This window comes from Neofelis nebulosa, chromosome 8 (genome assembly GCF_028018385.1).
Source record: "Neofelis nebulosa isolate mNeoNeb1 chromosome 8, mNeoNeb1.pri, whole genome shotgun sequence".
NCBI lineage: Eukaryota > Metazoa > Chordata > Mammalia > Carnivora > Felidae > Neofelis > Neofelis nebulosa.
The window spans coordinates 35,009,822-35,032,013 of NC_080789.1; positions in this window are offsets into that span (position 1 = coordinate 35,009,822).

The window sequence follows — 22,192 nt, forward strand, 5'->3', positions numbered from 1 at the left end:
AAAAAAAAATCTCTGCTTTTTTAAAAATTAAGTTGTTTAAAACTTCATTTTATAGTAAATAGATACATCTATATTTTATTGACTTCTATGGAAGTTTAAAGTATGTATGCTTCCTGTGTAATTTTGCCATTACCAAGCTTAAAAAATTGAATAAATTATCCTCATATAAATAAACCAGGTATTTGTGGATCCAAGGCATTCCATTTTTCTATTCTCTCAAATTGTATAAAACTTATGTGCTCCAGATTATAGAAGGTTTTAGAATTGTAGAAGTTAAAAAATAGTTTTTGTGGGTGGTGAAAAAAAAATGATAATCATCTTGGAAAACAAAAGGAGCACCATTGGAAAATACGGAATACCTTGAGGTGTAAATTATACAGCAAAAGTTACTTTGCACTGCTAAATGCTTTAGGATTCTATAATGAAAAACTATTACCATCAATGTAAAAATCCCAAGCTGTATATGGCATGCCATGTAATGGATGAATATTTTATTGATCTCAAAAATAGGTAGAAATTAGTTTTTAAGTATGGACTTGGAAAACTTTTTAATATTTTTTTACACGAAATAGTGTCTACCATTTCCATAAGCGAGAATGATTTTTCTCATTTGTAAAATGAGAGCATTAGTAAAATGTCACACTGGGTTATTATAAGATTCAATTAATATAATGCATGTAAAAGTGCTAAACACAAAGCCTGATAATTATAACTATTCAATAAATGTTAATGTTTATTGTCGTTGTTTTTAATGTGAAATTTTTATCACAGCATTACAAAAATAACTAGTTTGCATTGAGGCATTCTATGACATATTTAGTAATAACTTAAAAAATTTTTTTTTAATGTTTATTTATTTTTGACAGAGAGAGAGAGACAGAACATGAGTGGGGGAGGGGCAGAGAGAGACACACACACACACACACACACAGAATTTGAAGCAAGCTCCAAGCTGACACGGGGCTCGAACTCACAGACCGCAAGATAATGACCTGAGTGGAGGTCAGACACTTAACCAACTGAGCCACCCAGGCACCCCTTTAGTAATAACTTTTAAAGTTTATATCCTCCAGTACTAAAGTGTTAGTTCAAAATGCATTTTAAAATGTTTGCATTTACTTTTATTTCTGGATATGGATAAATCTCACAAAATGTGAGAAATTTTAGCCATTACAATTCATTGATGATATTATAGATTATAACACTGCAGTATTTTCTGATGTAACCAGATTTATGTTTTTTTGGTCACTATTTTTTGGCTAAGATTACCTATTGAAATAACCAAGAAGTTTGTTTGTTAATAAAATTAGAGCTTACCTAAATACAGTTTAGAAAGTGAGTGTATTGGGGTACCTGGATGGCTCAGTTGGTATAGCATCTGACTCTTGGTTTCTGCTCAGGTCATGATCTCACAGTTCGTGGGTTTGAGCCCCACAAAGGGCTATGTGCTGACAATAAAGAGCCTGCCTGGGATTCTCCCTCCCACCCCCGCCCCTCCCCTACTCACTCTCTCTGTCTCTCTTTACATATCAACCTGAATAAAAAAATTTAAGAAAAAAGAGAGAGTGTATTATTTCCTAACTATGTGTTTTTGACTGAAAAATAATTGAGCATGTCACTTTAAGGAGTGAGGAGTAAGAACAGAATCTAAGTTAAATACATAAATTTATTTTATAATACAATATGGCTGTTTGGGTCAAAGTGAATATAATTTTTAATTATACACCTCAGAATCAAGAATTGTGAAATGTCTGCATTGGCTCTGTAAGTTGCACTATTTGTATACAAATTCCTTCTCTTAATAGGTATTAGCTATGCTGTGCCCTCAGCTTTCTTATACAAATTCTTTTGTGGAATAATGTTTCTGCTCATATTAATATTTTTGTATTAAGCTTTATGTTATTAGGTCACTGAGTTCAGGCAAGGACCTCTCTGCAGATTAGATACCCAAAGTGAAATGTGAATGGTCATCACCATCAGGAAACTAGCTGAGTCAGATACACTGACTGAAATTTACTTAGAATCTAAACAAGTAAGTCTGGGCCAGGCAATAATATAAGTAAATGTAGAAAGATTGTCTACTAATGAGACTGAAGTATAATTAGATGCTCAAGACATTTCCCTAAGTAAATAAGAAACTCAAATTCATGAGAAATGACTGACCATGGAATGGAGGTCTTGACACACATTTGCAGAACATAAACAATTTGGTGAAAAGTTTATATGTCTGTTCATATCCTGGAAAAGGAGGACTTGACTTGCTAGGTTTCTTTTTCTTTGGGTCAATGTTCAGGCAGAAGGAGCTCGACCTTCGAAATGTCATTTTGAGTTGTCAATAGAAATCTAATTCTTTATGATGCATGCATACCTTCTATGGAAAATAGGGTAATGAAGATCCTTTAAGAAGAGAACTTCTGTTTATTGAATCATGTGTGTGGTGGTTTATCTCAGTGTAAATACCTTACCAGTGAGTGACAGACTGCCCCATTACTTGGCATTGTTTATTGCTTTGTTATGTTCTATCACCCGTCTATTGTTCTATCCAGTTTGAACTCACATATAATTAGATTTTGCCTTCCCTCTCAAATTCATCAAATATCCTCATATGGGATATGAGATTAGCTTGATTGGGAACTGTTTTGTGTCAAATCTGTGGCTGTGAAAATACTAGATAAATTGTTTATGGCTGCATGAGTTGCTCTTCCTGAAGCCTGCATTTTTCCTAATTGGTTTATCTTAGAAACACTAACTATTTCTGTAAAACTTATCCATCAGCAATAGTTAGCCGTGAATTGACAATGGAGCAGATGGTATGTATTTTATATACTTTTCAGTTGGTCTCTACAGTGGGGGTTAAGGAAAAGAATGAAGCCACTTGTCAAATGGAAACTGAGAGACAGAGGGATGGAGATTCATGAAAGAAAAAGAGACAAACAAAGAAATCCTGCTAAAGTTTTGTCCTTAGTTCCCTCACTTTCATCTTTCCTCTCCCAGGATAGAGGTCTTTTAATTTTGTCCTTATATCCCTACCCCCACAATTTTCTGGAAGAACAAAGCTAAGGTGGGTAAGATTATGTATATAGAAAAATCAATTTCATATGGATGTTCCCCTTGGCATAATTATAATGATGAGTCCAGGTATACCTGTGAAATTTCTTCTTTAATATTAGAAAGGATAAATTTGGGGGCAACTGTGTGGCTCAGTCAGTTAAGGGTCCCACTTTGGCTCAAGTCATGATCTCAGGGCTCATGGTTCAAGCCTGACAGCTCAGAGCCTTGAGCCTGCTTCAGATTCTGTGTGTGTCTCCCTCTCTGCCCCTCCTTCGCTCACGCTCTGTCTCTCGGTCTCTCAAAAATAAATAAAAAAAACATTTAAAGAGGGAATAAATTCATGCCATATACAGATTTTTAGTTTTTGCTTTTGCTTTTGTGTTTTTATTGTTGTTATAATTTGTTTGATTATATTCTAAAAATTTGTTTTGCTTTTGTTTTCCAGTATTTGGGAGAATCTAGAACATATGACTAACACTGTCTTTTCCCAAAGGTGTATGTTTATTCCCAAAGGTATAATGCTTCAGATTTGACCTTAGGCCATTTTATTGTACAGAAAGAGTCATGTAGAAAATAATTTCCAATGTCCTGAGAATAAGATAGATTGGCTGCTAAAGGATGCCTGAAGAAAACACTCTTCTTGAGGAACTAGAAAAATTTTAACTTCAGTAAATTAGAATTTTCTGTGATTAGTATCCCTTTTCTTTGCTTGTTGCCTTTGTTTCTATTTCTTTGAAGAGTAGACTTAAAATCAGGCTTTTATCTTTTCATCGTGTGTCATTCCTAATTCCCCAAATCCCAGTAACTCTAGGACAGAAAGTATACTTAAGAGCAACAATTTGTAATTTAATTCTGCTGGCGAGAGCAATTTCTTGCTTTTGTGAAATGCTTCCATGTAGGAAACACTTTGGTATTATGCCTGTTGTTTTGTTTCAAAGCTGACATGCTGCCAATACACAGAAGATGGAACTCTATTTTGTGAATATAGTTGATCTTGAATGGGGTCAAACTATTTATTTCATTCTAATATGATGCTAAATTAAGTTGTTAATACATTTACAGGGCATAAACAAACATCTCAAATACACTATTTATGCTTATAAATGGATGTGTTAATGAATTTTCCTCAATAGGGTTCCGTCACCCACGTCCCTCTGAGCTTTTTATCTGAAACTCTTAATCTGTTAGAAATTGCTTGGGGGTGCAGAATCCACAGGTTAGAAATACTCAATTCCTCAATACTGCCCCTTTGTGTGTTAGTATCTTTCTTCTAAGGCACAAAGCATTTTGCCTGAAAATGTGCTTAAAGATTACTTTCAGACAAATCTAGGACAAGGACTTCTTTTAAGAATTAGATTACCTATAGGGCACCTGCGTGCCTCAGTCAATTAAACGCCTGACTTTGGCTCAGGTCCGACCTCATGGTTCACGGGTTCAAACCCCACTCTCTGCTGACAGCTGGAGCCTGGAGCCTGCTTCAGATTCAGATTGTGCCTCCTCTTTCTGCCCCTCCCCCCCACTCCCTTTCTCTTTCAAAAATAGATAAACATTAAGAATTAGATTACTTTTGAGGATAAGGCAAAATAAAAGGCTAGTTAATTCAGTGCAAATCAATAGTATAAAAATCTATTTCATTAAATAAAAACGTAAATGTTTAAATAAAAACTCTACAGAAATATTTTGATGTTTTTGTACAAAAAACATAAAAATAAAACTGAGCTAGAAAATAATCAATAGTCATATTTAATTATTGTTTTAATAACTTACACTTTAAAAAATATCCTCAACACTTAACATTTGGATTATTTACTAGTACTCAATATCTTTTCATATGAGAGAAAATCTACTTGCATTTTCACTAAAATTTGCATGGGATTTAACACATTTCCCCCCATGTCAACATTTCTTATAGTGTCAGCTAAATTTATGCCTGGAGAATTATTTATTCGCTGGAATAATTTGGATGAATAAAGGAGCAGGAAGAGTTTAAGGCAATGGAATTGATCAGTTGCTCAGTATAATTCAGGACAGATCATGCAAATCAGAAAGCTTATTAAGAAAAATAAAACCTATATACAAAAATAATCTCCTGGGGGCTTTAACTGTAAACATGGAAAAGATTAATATTTCAGAAACTGTTATTGACTTTGCTCTGTAGTTTCTCCTCCTTCCTACCAGTTGGCAGACTCTCTTAATGCCATCTCAGTCTGATTCTATAATTTGTATTCATGTTTGTTGCAACTGTCAGTTGTTACCCATTTTGTAGGTGGGGAAGAGGAAGGAGCACGGCCTCACTGATTTCCTCTGTCTCTTCCAGTCTGTACCTATCGACAAAACTTCTTCATCCTATTCAGCACTGAAGAACAGAACCTCTGCTTTTCTTCAAAACTGTTTTGGTAAATCTATAAACCATTTGTCTCTTCTCCTCTCCAGAGGCAGAAGAGGCATATTAGTAACTTTGATGAACAGCATGCTCACTGTGTCCCCCATAACCTGTATTCTCTGGCAAGCTCTGGAGACAGGGCCGTATGTCAATCAGTATTTCATATAAGCTGTACCTCATAAATTCATTACACCTGGAGGAATGTATGGTGAAGGAGAGTGGTTGTTAATAAGTGTAAAACTGTATGGCAGCCAAATAAAGGCAATGCGTTTGAAAGTAATTTGAAAGAGCATTTCTGAGTCAGAAAGCCTAGATTCAAACACATTCATTCATTTATCTAAACATATGTTCACTTGTTCATTCAACAAATAATTTTTGAGCTCCTACTATATGCAAGGCATCATGGCAGAAACATGGAACTTCTAACACACAGCTTTTTAAATCAACAAACAATAGGTTCAGTGAAAGGATGGGGAAAAAAAAAAGGTGGTATAGCCAGACAAAGTAGACTTTAGGTTAACACTTTTTTTTTTAAGAGACAAGAGGAATCATTATTGCACTATACGCTAACTAACTTGGATATAAATTAAAAAGAAAACAATTAATTAAATTAAAAAATAATGCTGTTCTAAAAAAAGAGACAAGAGGAATCTTTCCTAATGATAAAATAGCCTTCAGATATCCTAAATCTGCATGCAATGAACTACATAGCCTTAAATTATTTAGAAACAAACAAAAATGAGTACCACTAGAAGGAAAAATACATGAATCCACAATCATAGTAGAATACGCCTGATAGCTGATAGAACAGGCAGAAAACAATCAGTAGAAATTCAAAGGGCATGAAATCTCAAAAACAAATTTTTTTTCCCAGTTAGCAAATTTGACCTAGTTGACATTATTTACAGGCATATCTGCAGCCAACTATGACAGAGTACAGATTCTCTCCATGAAACATTTCATGGAGCATGATGGAACATTGCACATACAACATTTATTGACTTTGTAAGCAAGTCTCATCAAATTTCATAGGATTGCAAATTTCACAGGATTGAAATATGTTCTCTGACCACAGTTAAATGCAGCTACTAATAAGTAAAAGATAACTAAAAAAAAGAATAAAACTTTTAAAGACCTGAATTAAGCCATATGCAATTTAAAGGAGCTTATTTTCAATGCATCAGGTTAAATTTAAATTTTAAGCTTGTTATATATAATATTTTCTAAACTATTTTAACACTTACGTTAAAACATTCATGTTAATAATTAAGTAGTAACTTGATTTGGGGCGCCTGGGTGGCTCAGTCGGTTAAGCGTCCGACTTTGGCTCAGTTCATGATCTCATGGTCTGTGAGTTCGGGCCCCGCGTCAGGCTCTGTGCTGACAGCTTGGAGCCTGGAGCCTGTTTCAGATTCTGTGTCTCCCTCTCTCTCTGCCCCTCCCCTGTTCACGCTCTGTCTCTCTCTGTCTCAAAAATAAATAAACGTTAAAAAAAAAATTTTTAAAAAGAAGTAACTTGATTTAACTTGAAGATGTTCAGGTCCTCCTATTTGATCACGGAGGCCGCACTGGGCAATGGCTAAGCAAAGGAGACCAGATTGCCTAATTGAGATCCTGACTCAGCCTCTTGGTGGCTTTGTGATCTTAGATAAGGTATTTAACCCCACTAAACTCCAGTTCGCTCATCAGCAATACAGGAGTGTTTATGGTATTTACTTTATAGTCTGGTTATAAAGATTAAAAAGATAATGCAGTTGAAGTACTTTGCACACAGCAGAAAAAAAATATTTCCAGAAAATTTAGTGAAGTATATCTGACACATATTATCTTCATGTTATTCAGTTTGTCCAATTCCACAGACTGCAATGGACAAGATGTTTTTTGGAACTCAGGAGACATGCCTTAGGCAAATATTTTTTGAAAAACACTGCAGTGGTTCTTTAATCTCCTATCTAATATGCTTGTTTGCCTTCAGGAAAAGATACATTTATGAATCTATAGCAGAACTAATATACCACAATACTGAACATGGTCCACTTGGCAGTAAAAGTGGCTCAATAATTATCTTCTTTTTTGCCTTTTTGTTTCTCGTTCTGAAACAAGCATCATGATAGCTGGGTACGACTCACAGTCTTCTGTTTCTTGGGCGATTCAAAAATGAAAGTATTAGAAATATTCCAGATAAGCTATAGTGTTTTTGGGGATGGAACCACTTGACCATAATGTAATCTTCTAAAATAAGGTGAATTATTTATATATATTATATATATTATAATATACATATTATATGTATATATAAAATATAATATATATTATATTTTTGCAAGAATTTTTACTGACCTCACCTATGAACTTATTTTTACCACTTCATACTATCATTACTATGAAATTGAAAAGATAGAAAATTTAATAAACAGTTATGAAATCATAGGTGTGTCTATCATTTCTCTGAGAAATTCTGAAATCTGTTAAGAATACTCTATTTTAAGTGTTTATTATTTTTATTTATTTAAGTTATTTATTTTGAGAGAGACAGAAAGCGTGAGAAGGGGAGGGGCAAAGGGAGGGGGAGAAAGAATCCTGAACAGGCCCCGCACTGCCAGCACAAAGTCCTATGTGGGGATCGAACCCACTAAACCAGGAGATAATGACCTGAGCTGAAACCGAGAGTCGGAAGCTTAACTGATTGAACCACCCAGGCGACCAAAAATGATCTCTTTTTTTATTGTATTATTTTTTTAAATTTTATTATTTTTTAAGAACAATCTATTTTAAATGTAACATGATCTCTGTTCAGACAATTATACTAAGTCTCTGTTGACCTAACATGATGTGAATGAATTGACAAACTTAAAAACTTCTAAATAATAAAAGTACCCAAATATGAGAAATTTAACACTTTGAAAATGTTAGTTTATATTAGTTTTCTATTGCTGAACAACAATGACCCTACTGTAGTAGCTTAAAACAACATTCATTAGCTCACAATAGGTCAGAAATCTATGCATACTATGTGTTCTCTGCTTGGGGTCTCACAGGCTAAAATCAAACTGTCAGATGGGCTGAGTTCTAAGCTAGAGGTTCTGGGGAAGAATCTACTTCCAACTTTATTAAAGTTTTTGGCAGAACTTGATTCTCTGTGGTTGAATGACTAAGGCTCTGTTTCCTTTCAAAGCTGTCAAGGGCCAATCTGAGCTTCCATTTGCCACCCACATTCCTTATCTCCTGAATTCACCATCGTTAAAGACAGAAGAATTTCTCATCTGTAGAATCCCTCTCATTTTGAATTTCTGACTTCCTCTGTATCTGACTTCAGGTGATTATGTCAGACTTCCTGGATAATCTTCCTATTTTACAGTCAACTAATTTGGGACCTTATTTACATACAGTGTCTATTATTTGTTTTTGACCAAGTAACTAGGAGGATGTATGTATACATCAGGCTGGGGATCTTGAGGGTCACCTTAGAATTCTGCCTAAGGTGCACTTCAGATAATATGTTTAGTTACACAAATTTAGTTTTTAAAAATTTATTATTTCCAAGAAAGAAACAACCCCCCCCCCCAAACAGCAGAAATGGAGAGATTATTATAGCTGGCATCAATTTATTGTTAAGTCAATCACTTCAATTAATTGACAAAATTAATTCCTGTAATTTTCTCTTGGTTTTGTTGAGCTTATGCTCAATCAAATTGGCCATTTATGACCATTTGTGAACTACTCTATTATTAATTATGCTTTACATGATTGAGTTGAACTTTTAAAACTTTTGTAAAGCTGTATTTACTATATATAAATGGAAATTTCAACTATATTATTCAAAACATGGCTCTAAATTGATTCTTTTCTGTGTACTCTTTTCTATTTATTTAACTTGAATAATCTAATGAATTAATCAAACTTAAGGTTATTATCTGGTTATTGAGTTATTTTCTTTATTTTTCAGGTAGATAGAGGGCAGCTAAATATTGATTAAATACAAAATTAAATACACACATTTACTGCATATAACTCAGTAACAGGCCAGTACCCTTTCCTGTCAAGGCAGATGGCAAATATTTTAGGTTTTGCAGGCCATAAGATCTTTGATCTTCTTTGCTTTTGTTTCTTTTTTTTCTTTTTTCTTTTCTTTCTTTTCTTCCCTTCCCTTTCCTTCTCTTTTCTTTATCCCTTTCTTTCTTTCTTTCTTTCTTTCTTTCTTTCAGCCCTTAAAAATGTAAAAGACATTTTTGTTTCATGGGCCATACCAAATCCTCCCATGAATTGAATTTGTCGGAGGGTGCAATAGGGAAGAAGGTAAAAGAACAAATTGAATATTCAGCAGTGTTTCTGTTTTTATTATTATTTTTATTATTAAAAATTGATTTAGTATTTTTATGTGCCAGATTTTGACATACATGTATTATGTCAAGAAGGCATAATTTTTAAGTTCACATTACAGATACATACATGTATTATGTCAAGAAGGCATAATTTTTAAGTTCACATTACAGATGAGGAAATTTAGGCTTATAGAGATTCAGTAAGTTGGCTAAGGTCACAACACTCTTCAAGATAGTATGCCAGTGCTTGACAACTGACTATACTCTGAGTCTCTATTCTGTCACTGAAATTATAATCTACATAAGGAGACAAATTATACAGCTATACACCTTAAGCATATGTAATAAAATAAGTAGTAAAGTAATAAAATAATTCCAGAAACCATATTACTTGTACAAACCCTGAAGATGAATTATTAAACTTCTTAGAACTTTTGATTATATGAGGTTTTCATTTCTGTGAGACAAGAAACAAATTCTCCTATTTCAACAATGAAAAAATACAGAATTCCAAAGAATAAATATTGGAGGTCATTAATAATTGGTTATTTTTGTTCTATTCTGAAATCCACTTCCTCTTTGAAAAATAGTAATAAATTCTTTTTGATACTTTGAAAACTACTAGTGCCTATAATTTACTTTTAAAGCAGTGAAACTTGGAGCTGTTTATGTGTGGATACTAAAAAACTTTAGTTTTCTTTTTCTTCAGGATTTTCCAAATAATATTTTTAATAAAACTAATGAAAAAACTATATATTCTAAATACTTATTTACATAAAGTATTACTTAAATTATTGGTGAAATGAGTATAAAGTCATCATATTTTTTCTACATAAATTTTCTACATAGTCATAAATTTCCAACAAGGACAATTATAGTCTACTTATTGAAACTATTCTGAAAGTTCCAACCTTGTTCAGTGAGGCATAAGATATATACTTTTTGGTGTTCTAAAATAGCATAGTACAAACTCAGTCAATTTTTTTTTCTTATAAGTTCCTGAGTGTTAAATTGCAAAGATTTGAGTGGAGCTTGTCCAGGACATTTATAAATTTATAAATTATACAACTTATACAACAATAAGTTATGCAACTTAGATTAAGTGGACAAATTACATTAAAGAGACACTCACTATCAAAATTCACACAAAAATAAATAGAAAATCCAGGAGCGCCTGGGTGGCTCAGTTAGTTGAGTGTCTGACTCTTGATTTTGACTCAGGTCATGATCCCATGGTTGTGGGATTGAGCCTTACATTGGGTTCCATGCTCAGCGTGGGGATTCTCTCTCTCTCTCTCTCTCTCTCTCTCTCTCTCTCTCTCTCTCTCTCTCCCCCTTCCCTTCTCCCCCACTCACTCTCTCTGTCTCTCTCAAATACAATTTAAAAATGATTAAAAATAAATAGGAAATCCAAAAGCTGAAGGAAATTGAAATTTTAATTGAAATTCCATCCTACAAAGGAAAACTCCAGTTATAGATGGCTTTATTTGTGGGTTCTATTAAGTGTTTAATATTACACAATCTTGTTCATAAAATAAAGGATGTTACAAATATTTCCCAACTCATTTTATGAGGTTACTTGATATTAAAACCTTATAAAGTCATTCTTTTTTTTAAAAAAATTACAGACCAATATTCTGAAATATAGAAGTAAAAATTTCCCAAATATATTAGAAAGTAGAATCCAGCTATAACTAAGAATAAAACAGTACAAGTATGTGCAATTCATCCCAGAAATGCAAAGGTGGTATAAAATGTATTTATCAGGCAACATGATTTATTGTAATAACAACATAAAGCAGAAAACAATAGATACCCAGAAATAAATTTGTAAAATTCAACACCAGTCATGGTGAAAACTCTTGGCAAAATAGGAATACAAGAATTTTCTCAAACTTTTAAAGGACATTATAAGAAATCTTGCTATAATCAGACAATGATATCCACCTTAGTTAGATCAGAAAGAAAGACATGGATTTTAAATCTCACTACTTCTTTTTAACATTTTATTTGGATGTCTATTGCATATAATATGGCAAGAAAAATAAGTAAAAGGCAGATAAATAAGAAGACAGATAAATAAGATGACTGTATATGTAGAAAATCTTAAAGAATCTCCAAAATAACTACCAGCATTGAAATGCTGGTGGAAATGTGGTGGAAAACAAGGTAAACATAGAAAATTAATTGTTTGTTCATGAAATATTACTCAGCCATCAAAAAGAATGAAATGTTGCCATTTGTAACAATGTGAATGGAACTACAGTGTATTATGCTAAGCAAAATAGAGAAAGACAGATATGTGATTTCACTTATATATAGAATTTGAGAAACAAAACATATGAACATAGGGGAAGGAAGAAAACAAAAAGGAGGCAAATCATAAGAGATTTCTTTTAACTATAGAGAACAAATTGAGGGTTGCTGGAGGGGAGGTGGGCAGGGCATTGGCTAAATGGGTTATGGGGATTAAGAAGGGCACTTTTTGTGATGAACACTGGGTGTTATATATAAGTCATGAGTCACTAAATTCTACTCCTGAAACCAATATTACAGTATATGTTAATGAACTAGAATTTAAATAAAAACCTGTAAAAATTAATTGAACATTGGTACACCAGGGATCAAAAGCAGGGAAATGAAATTAAAATAGACTATTTAAAATAATATTCAAAACTATGAAGTACTTAAGAATAAGTTTAACTACCATGTGTACAGAAAGGCACAAAAGTTAAAGAACTAAAATGAACAGAAAGACATAGTTATGCCTTTAAAGACTCAATATTGCTGAAAGTCAATTCTCCCTGAATTGATCTATAGAACCAACGCATTCCTAATCAAAATCCCATCAGACTTTTTTGGCAGGATAGGGGATTGATAAACTGCATCTCAACTTTAAAAGAATAAACAAAGGTGTAGAATAGCCAAAACAATTTTGTCAAAGAACAATTATAGAGGATGTACATTACCTGATATTAGAATTTATTGCAAAGCTACAGTAATTGAGAAAGTGTGGTGAAACTATAAGGATAGATGATTGGACCAAATGAACAGAATAGTGAGTCCAGAAATAGAATTACACTTACCAGTTACTTAATAAAAATGTAAACATATGTCCTATATATAACTGACCCTCTCACAACATTAATAAACTCCTCATGACATTAACATCAGTAGCAACTTTATTTCTATTAGCCCCAAATTGGAAATGATACAAATGTTTATCACCAGTGAACAGATAAACGAATTGTGGTATGTCCATACCCTGGAATTCTACTCAGAAATAGAAAGGTGTAAACAATTGATTCATAATAACAATAACAAACTAAATATGAAAAATATGCTGAGCAAAAGAAGTCAGACACAAAGAGTATTTATTGTATGATTCTATCCACATAAAGTTCTACTAAAGGTGAAGTTAGCATCTAAGGACATAAAGCAGATCAGCTGATGTTCAGCTGATGGTAAAGGATCACAAGGAACTTTGGGGGTTAAAGTAATTTTCTTCATTTTAATTGTGATGGTTTTTAATTTAATTTAATTAATTTAATTTAATTTTCTTGATTTTAAATCTGATCAAATGGTATACTTATCATGCACATTTTGTTGTATGTAAATTTTACTTCAGTAAAGTTGGAATAAGAGCAAATTGCAAAAAATAAGAGTATAGCCTAGCCTTATTGGTTACTCTGCACTTCATTTAATTTCATTTAATTTTTTTTATTATATTGGTATTTTTCTCTATGCTTTCCCAAATTTTTAGTGCCATTCTTTTATCATAGTTTTTCTTGTCATGCTGATCAGATCAGTCTTTTACTTTTGATATTTAACATATTGTATCTTTATTCTCTAGAACAAAGTTTATAAATAAATCTGATGCTCCTTACATAAGCCCTGTTCATTTATTTAGCTGTCTGTATGCATTATTCAGTATAGATGATTATGACGTCTACTGCCATAGTTCAATTTATAGTATGACAAGTTCCAGGGAACACAAAAATCAGAGTGTAATGATACCTATCCATGTGCACTGAAACCTGCATTCAAACAATTGTATTAGTATTTTTTTTTTAACTCTACTTTCTGAAAGATGATTAAACCAGTTGGTATTCTATCTTTTTCCCTACTAAATATAAATTTCCTAACTAGGCAAAAATTTGTTTTCTCATTTCCTTTTAGATAGGTGACCTTAATAATGACTATAACAATCACCACCATTACCACCATTATAGCTAATATCAACATCAGGCTATCCCAGTCCCTGTGCAAGTGCATTCTTTTTGCGTTCCTCAGTGCTTTCACATTAGCTCTGTATTTGTCCATCATCATCATTCAAACTAGTGAGACTTATCTGATTTTTTCTTTTATGTAACAATTTCCTTGCAGGGCTAAAGAAATTCCTTAGAGTTAACCATAATAAAAATAAGATGTTCTGGTCTAAATCCTTATACCATATTTGAATATAGTTGGTTTCTACAGTATGGAGTAAGAGTTTTTTTTTTTTTCCCCCTGGGCCCGAGAAAGCTTTTTGTAGAGAAGACATATTTGTACAAAATTTTGACTTAAAATACGAGTAAATCGCGTTCTTTAAGAGCCTCTCGTGACATGCCTTTCTATAATTTTTCCAATATCGTTCTCCTCTAAGTTGACTTATAAGGCATGTTGGGGAAATGCTGGGAAATTCATCTTAGACTCAAAGCAATGCTTTTGATATATAAGCTTTCACAAAAGCATTTATGCGTTTGTGCCCCAGGCTCAAAAACTCATCTAAAAAACCAGCCAAAGTTCTTGTTAGCCAGCAAAATAAAATGTAAGTTTTGTTTACAGTTATCATAGTAGACAGTTGGTGCTGATTTTCAATGCCTCTCTAAAAATGGGAGAGTATATGTATCCTAATGTATGTCAAGAGAGCTTAGAGAGGAGTAGCCACTTTATCAGAGGAGACACTGTTGACCCTGTAAAGCTGGAAGCTGGGGGGAGAAAAAAGGAGAAATAGGCTGTTTGCTCAGGAAAATAGATGCAAGTGGGTAAGCATCAAAATACATAGATGCAAAAGGGTTCTGGCATATCCAAAATAAATTCAGATCTATGCCTAAAAGTAAGAATGCACATATAGAGCTACATCCACAGGCTTTTACATCTTCAGTCCTTCAAGTCGGTTAAAAATCAACTTGAATTGAGCTACCCAAAGCTGATTTACTCTAAACCCAATTTAATTTCACTGGGATTCTATCAGGGACTGTCTGTAAAACATACTGCACACAATTCATGATTTTCTGCATAAAATATGTTAGTCACCATAAGGGAAATATATTTGGCTTGTAATGCAATTTTCACTGATTCATTTAAATAATAATAGCCTCTGACAGTGGACAAATAAGAGTTTTATAATATGTCTTGAAAAATCTTGAATTTGTTCTTTACCTATGAAATCCAGATTATTGACTGAATTATTGTACTACTGTTGTCTCAATCTCAGCTGTGAGTCCAGGAATCAATGAAAATACAATTATTTCCATCCTGGTAAGTTGGAATTGCCAGGGGGCATAATTAAGGGAAGCATCAAGCTAATTGCTTTCTCAAAAAAAAGTAAAAGGATATGAGTGGGGTCGAGAGTGCACCATGGGCCTCCAGAGAGAACCATCTCTTCTTAAAAAAACCAAAAAAACAAGAAAATAAAAAAGAAAAGAAAGCAAAGAAACTATGGTACTTTATGGTGCACGCAGACATGGGGCAAAATGGTGGGCTGAAGGAAGTAAGGGAGAGATAGGAATGAAAAGAGTATTTGACATAGGAAGTAACCCCTGAGTACCACTTGTCAAAGTATTTTCTTTGAAACACATTCCCTGATACATGTTATTTGAACAGAGTTTTCCCTAGTAAATGTGTTTGGTAAAATACTTCACCATATATCCCTCTTGTGATTAAAAATATCTTTAGAACACATATGCCATTGAAAAGTTGTAAAGAAGTTTGTTGAACACTTTGTATTCTAACATTGGGACCCCGAACAAAAGAATATTTCCTATTTGAGCAATGAGTTCTTTGAGGGAATCTTTAGCCTGAAGGCTTTAATATTTTTGCTATTTAAGAACTCTGCTGCAAGAGAGTGCGTAAATAAATAAAATAGTCTTACAAGGGAATGTTACCTATCTGTAAAAATAAATTATTGCTGCACACACTAATATGAACACAGCTTACAAGCAAAATTAAGCTCTATAGCCACAACACTTACATAGTGTAAGTTTATTTATATAAAGTTAAAATAGGCAAAACTAGCAATTATATTATTTAAAGATATAAATAGATAATGCATATTAAAAAAAGTGGAATCGCTATCACAAAAGTCTGAATAATCATCTGTTGGGGGTAGGGGGAAATGTGATCTGCTACAGGCACCCTTCCTGGAGGACAGAGGAATTCTAAAATACTGGCAATGTTCCATTTCTCAACCAGGATGGTAGTTATATGGGTTAATTCCCCCTTATACTGTACATATATATTTTATACAGCTTTAGTTCATACAGATGCACATGAGTTCGTGTGCGTATAAGCAATAAGCAATAAGCAGCAATGAGCTGTAAAAGGTGGATTTGCTGAGTATATAACGGAGAAGAGTGAACTTCCTGAGAAATATATTCTGGATATCTATAGTAGGTATTAAGAATAAGTGGAGATGACATTATTGAAATATAAAATGATGTAATTTAAAGCCTAAATTTGAACAATTATAGAAATTGAATATATCTGGTTACTAGTTATGGCAAGAGACAAACAGAGTGAATCCCATGGAAGAGTATAGAACACAGAGCAGCATGTGACAAATCACGCTATGAAATAGATGCAGGATAATGACAGAAAAATACTTAGACTGAAATTAGGGCAGAGATGTGAAGCTTTTTGTTAATCATATAATGAGAAAAGATTTAATTTAATACTGGAGATTCCCTATCAGGATATGAATATTATTATTCTTATGCACCTAAGTTGATATAATTAGTTACGACTTTTCTGTACCAAATAATAGGAGTTCAATCCAAATTTGTGCAAAATGGGGGCATTTTTGTCTTCTGTAATTAATACGTGGGAAGAAAGGGGTAGAGCCGATCTTAGGGGTTCTTGAATGAGGAACTCAACTATTTTTTTTTATAAGTTTATTGATTTATTTTGAAAGATAGAGAGAGAGAGAGAGAGAGCAGGCAGGGGAGGGGCAGAGAGAGACATACACACAGAATCTGAAGCAGGCTCGAGGCTCCAAGCTGTCAGCACAGAGCCTGATGCAGGGTTTGAACCCACGAACTGTGAGATCATGACTTGGGTCGAACAAAGTCAGATGCTTAACTGACTGAGCCAGCCAGGCACCCCCAAACTCAACTAATATCAAGTCTCTCCATATCTATTTTCTCTCTCTCTTTCACTGCACTCCTCTACCAAATATCTTTTGTTATTCAGGAAATAGAGGCAGAGTTGACAATTCATATGTAATAAGTATTACACAGAATACCTGTAATGTAAGAAATATGTATATTACATGTACTTATTACCAATCCCTGGCTCTGCCTCTCTTTCCCAACTAACACAAGACAGTTGAAGTTTATGATGTCCTACGAAAACCTGTAAACTGACTTCTGTGTGCCTCATCTGCTTATAAGCTCTGCCTCCCACATGACCGCTTGGCAATATCCATTTAGAGGATACTACTATTATATGTTGTGCATCTACTATTTTATGTTGTGCTTCTGTGTTTTCCGTTTAGAATGTCCATCCTTCACGTGTATTGCGTGCTTAGCTTATGCCAAGCAATGTGTTGAAGTTTTATCTGGGTCTCTGATAACTCCATTCTTTCATTTGCCCAAACCAGTAATTTTGGTAGTGTCCTTTTAATTTTTTTTCCTTTCTCTTTATTTGACACTCTAGTCCATCAGCAAATTCTTGTAGTTTTACCTCTTCACCAAGTCTCCCGCACTTTACTGTGCACCAAGAACGTGATGAAGTTTATCATCTTGTCTCACCTAGATTATTTAATAGCTTCCTAACTTGACTTTCTATTTCTGCAGTCCTTGCCCCTTGATAAACTGAAGTGATCATTTAAAAATGTAAGTCAGGGGCACTGGGGTAGCTCTCTCAGTTAAACATCTGACTCTTGATTTTGGCCCAGGTCATGATCTCAGGGTTTGTGGGTTTGAGCCCTGCACTGGGCTCTGCACTGATAGCACGGAACCTGCTTGGGATTCTCCCTCTCCTTCTCTCCCTACCCTCTCCCCAACTTCTCAAAAATAAATAAACATTTAAAAAAATGTAAGTCAGCAAAAAAAGTCAGTCAGATCACGTCATTCTTCTCAAAACTGTCCATGTTTTTCCATCTGTCTCCAAGTAAGGTCAAAGCCTTTACTAGGCCTACAAAACCTATGTGATCTAGAAGCTCACTTTTTCTCTCAACTCAGTGCCTAGTTGTCCTCCTCATGTAGATTTCCAAATCACATGTAGATTTCCATGTAGATTTCCAAATCACAAATACAAGTATATGAGGTTATGCATTTCTAGATAATCTATTCTCACATTCTTAATTTTCCCATTGAAGCTTTACTCTTTTTATTATTTTTTCCACAATAAGTATCAGAAGTTTCCAAAACAACTGAATTAGAAGACAAGCCATAGGCTATGAGAAACTATTTATAAAAAAAAAAATACATCTGTTAAGACTGTTGTGCAAAATATATTTAAAACAGTCTCTTAAAACTGAACCATAAGAAAACAAAGAACCCAATTAAGACAGACACCTCATTAAAGTAGACATACAGAAAAGATGCTCCACATTATATATTATCAGAGAAATGCAGATTAAAACAACAATGAGACACCACTGCACACCTGTTAGACTGGCCCAAATCTGGAACACTGATAACACCAAATTTTGGCAAGGATATGGACCAACAAGAACTCTCATTCCTTGCTGGTGGGAATGCAAAATGGTACAGCCACTTTGGAAGGCAGTTTTGTGGTTTTTCAGAAAATTAAATGTACTCTTATTATATGATCTGGCATTTGTGCTCCCTGGTTTTTATTTAAGGGAGTTGAAAACTCATGTCTACACAAGCACCTGTACAAAGATGTTTATAGAAGCTCTTTTTATAATTGCCAAAACTTGAAAGCAACCAAGATGTCCTTTAGGTGAATGGAAAAGTAAACTGCAGTATATCCAGACAATGCGATATTAGTCTGCAGTAAAAAGAAATGAGACATTGAACTATAAAAAGACATGGAGAAATTTTAAGTGCACATTAATAACTAGAAAATCCAATATGAAAAGATTATTATATGATTATTACTACATGAGATTCTGGAAAAGGCAAAACCATGGAGACAATAAAAAGATTCATGATTGGCAGAGATTGGGGGAGGAGGGAAGATGAATAAATAGAACATGAAAGATTTTTAGGCCAGTCAAAATATTCTGTATGGCATTACAATGATGGCTATATGTTATTATACATTATCCAAATCTATAGAATGTAGAACACCAAGAGTGCACCTTAAAGTAAACTGTGGACTTTGGTGATTATGATGTGTCAATATAGATTTATCCTTGGTACAAAACGTACCATTCTGGTGAGTGATATTGATAACGGGGACGCCATGCCTGTGTGGAGCAGGAGGTGTATGGGAAATCTTTGTATCTCCTTCACCCCAGTTTTGTTATAAACCTAAACCTGTTTAAAAAAATAAAGTCTTAAAAATGTTTCCAAAACATGTAAACTTCTTTGATGACTCAATACAGTTTGGTGAGTGCATAGAGAAATATTGTGATAGGAGGAAGACAAGTATTATCAAGAGAGACTTTTGGTTAAGGTGGAAGAAATGAAAGCATGTTTTTATCCTGATAGAAACGTTGATAATTGAAGATGGATAAAGAATTACTGTATGCTTGGATAGTTACTAATGAAAACACGCACCGAATTATTAGTATTATCTGTGCGACCACCTTTAAGAATCCATCCGCAAGAACTTAAAATGCAATCTTAAATAAATGCAAAATAAAGACAATGGTTCTTCCTATTTCCTCTAATGTCTATCTTAGTAAGACCTATGCCAAATTACTTCTCTTGGAAGTGGAATTCAGGGAGCTGTCTCTGGGGGAAGAACAAACAAATTCCGAAGACCATCATTCTTGAACTCAGAGGAACTAGTATGCTATTCCAGTACGTTCTGCTTCCGAAGGTATGCTTGATGCCAATGACTGATCTCAGGGAATTGGAGGGAAATAACTATGATTAATCAGTAAGAAGTATGAATTCTAGAAGGGCCAAAATTGGAAGAGTCTTCAGAGTGCTAACTGGTTTACATGCATTATCTCATTCAGTCAGCACAAAACCCTTATGAAGTAATTATTATTCCTGTCTTACTGATGTGGAAATAGAAGTTTAGATGAGCAATTGACTGGTTTGGGCTCACAAAGATTAAGCCAACAGTAAAAGAGATGCCCTTAATCCCTGAGCTGCTGAACTTAAGTCCTAAAGAATGCCTTTGCTACCTTGACCTTTTAACATCAGTTATATGCTATATATATGATCCTTTTAATTCCTTTCTCCACCCACCAACCCCCCCCCCCCCCGCCTCTCTATTTTTTTTCTTTCTGTCTCTAGCCACTCATTTTATCTTCAAGTTTTTCCAAGTTTAGCCTCAGTGCACAAAACTTGGCTGTCTCTTCTAATTGTGGCCCTTGTGAATATTTTCAATAATGGGCTTCAGGGCTACTTTTGTGTTAGTAGTAATGGGAGTATTTACATTCTCTTTATTTACTTATTTATTTTTAACTTTTTTTTTTTTCCTCGAGACAGAGAGACACAGAGCATGAACAGGGGAGGGTCAGAGAGAGAGAGGGAGACACAGAATCTGAAACAGGCTCCAGGCTCTGAGCTGTCAGCACAGAGCCTGATGCGGGGCTTGAACTCACGAACCGTGAGATCATGACCTGAGCCGAAGTCAGACGCTTAACTGACTGAGCCACCCAGGCGCCCCTACATTCTCTTTATTTAAACTGCGTATCAACACAAAGATGCCTATGTGGCCATTCTGTAGCTTAATATATGCAGGTGATGACTTTAAGTTTTTATCTATACCATTGTATTGGCAGGAAAGAATAGATACATTTTGCTGCACTGTGCTATAACAAATCCAGCTGTTACTAAGGGCTAGACCACCAATATAAATATGGATGGAATAGGGTACTTAGAAGTGAGATTTTAGAGCAGGCGCACTTAATGTTAATGAAAAAATATAGAGGGACTATAGAAATAGAGGACAAGATCATTGGAAGGGATCAAGTTACTCAGAAACCTATTCTATGCTGATATTGGGGTTACCAGAAAGTAAAACAAAGTTAATAAATTGATGGTAGTTCAGAAACAATGATCTTCACAGAATGAGAGAGCAGTTGATGGATTATTTCCGCATGGACAGATAATGATGGATAAGTTAAGTGTTTGTAGGGAGGAGGGATGGTAGTGCATTTAGAGAGGACAATTTTGTCATTGGCACAGGCGTGTAATGGACAACACAACCACACCTGGGAAGGCTGTAGAGAAAGCACTATCCTCAAGAGAGAGCAGGTTTCTAGCAAACAAGAAGGTGAAGAAAATGGAATTTCACAAAACTCTTCCATGGAGAAGGAGTTCCTTTTTCTTCAGTAAAAATAGCGATTGTGAGGATCTTTTTAATAAAATCTATGATTCTGTGATCCTGAAAGTCAGATGACCTGTTTGCTTCTCCCCGCCTCCCTCCCCAGGCTTATTAATTGGGTGACTTTCCTAATGGTTATGGATGAGTACTTCTTCTCTCTCAGACCTCACATACAGTTAAACCTAAGACTGGTTAAAGCTACTTTAATCTCTTCTGCCCAAATCCAAGTACCTGTCACTATCATCTCTAATATAGGACACCTGTTGTGCCTCAATCTCCTTTTTTAGTTGATATATCCCTTGAAGCTAGAGTGGTATTTTAGGAACACAAATTTGATTGTCATTTCCCAATCTAAAACCCTTTAATAGTTCTCCATTGCCTTTTAATGAAAATTAAACCTTTAATATATGTATATATATATTAGAGAAAGCTTTAAGTAGTATGGCTGCTACTTATTTCTTCAGCCTATATCTTGGTACCCTTCTTATTCTTGATACTTTGTTTACAAAAGTATTCTTCCTTTCTTTGAATATGCTGTAAGTGTTCTTCCTTTAGTGCCTTCAGACATGCTGTTTTCACTTTTGCCATGCTCCTGTTCTCTAGTCATTCCCTATTCTCTGCTTATACGTAATTTTTTAAGAAGTCTTCTCTGATCTAGACAGTTACAGCTACATAAATAATTTCAGAGCATCCCCTACTCTGTCTCATTGTTACTTTACATGTTCAATAGCTTTTAGATTGAAAACTCCATAGGCAA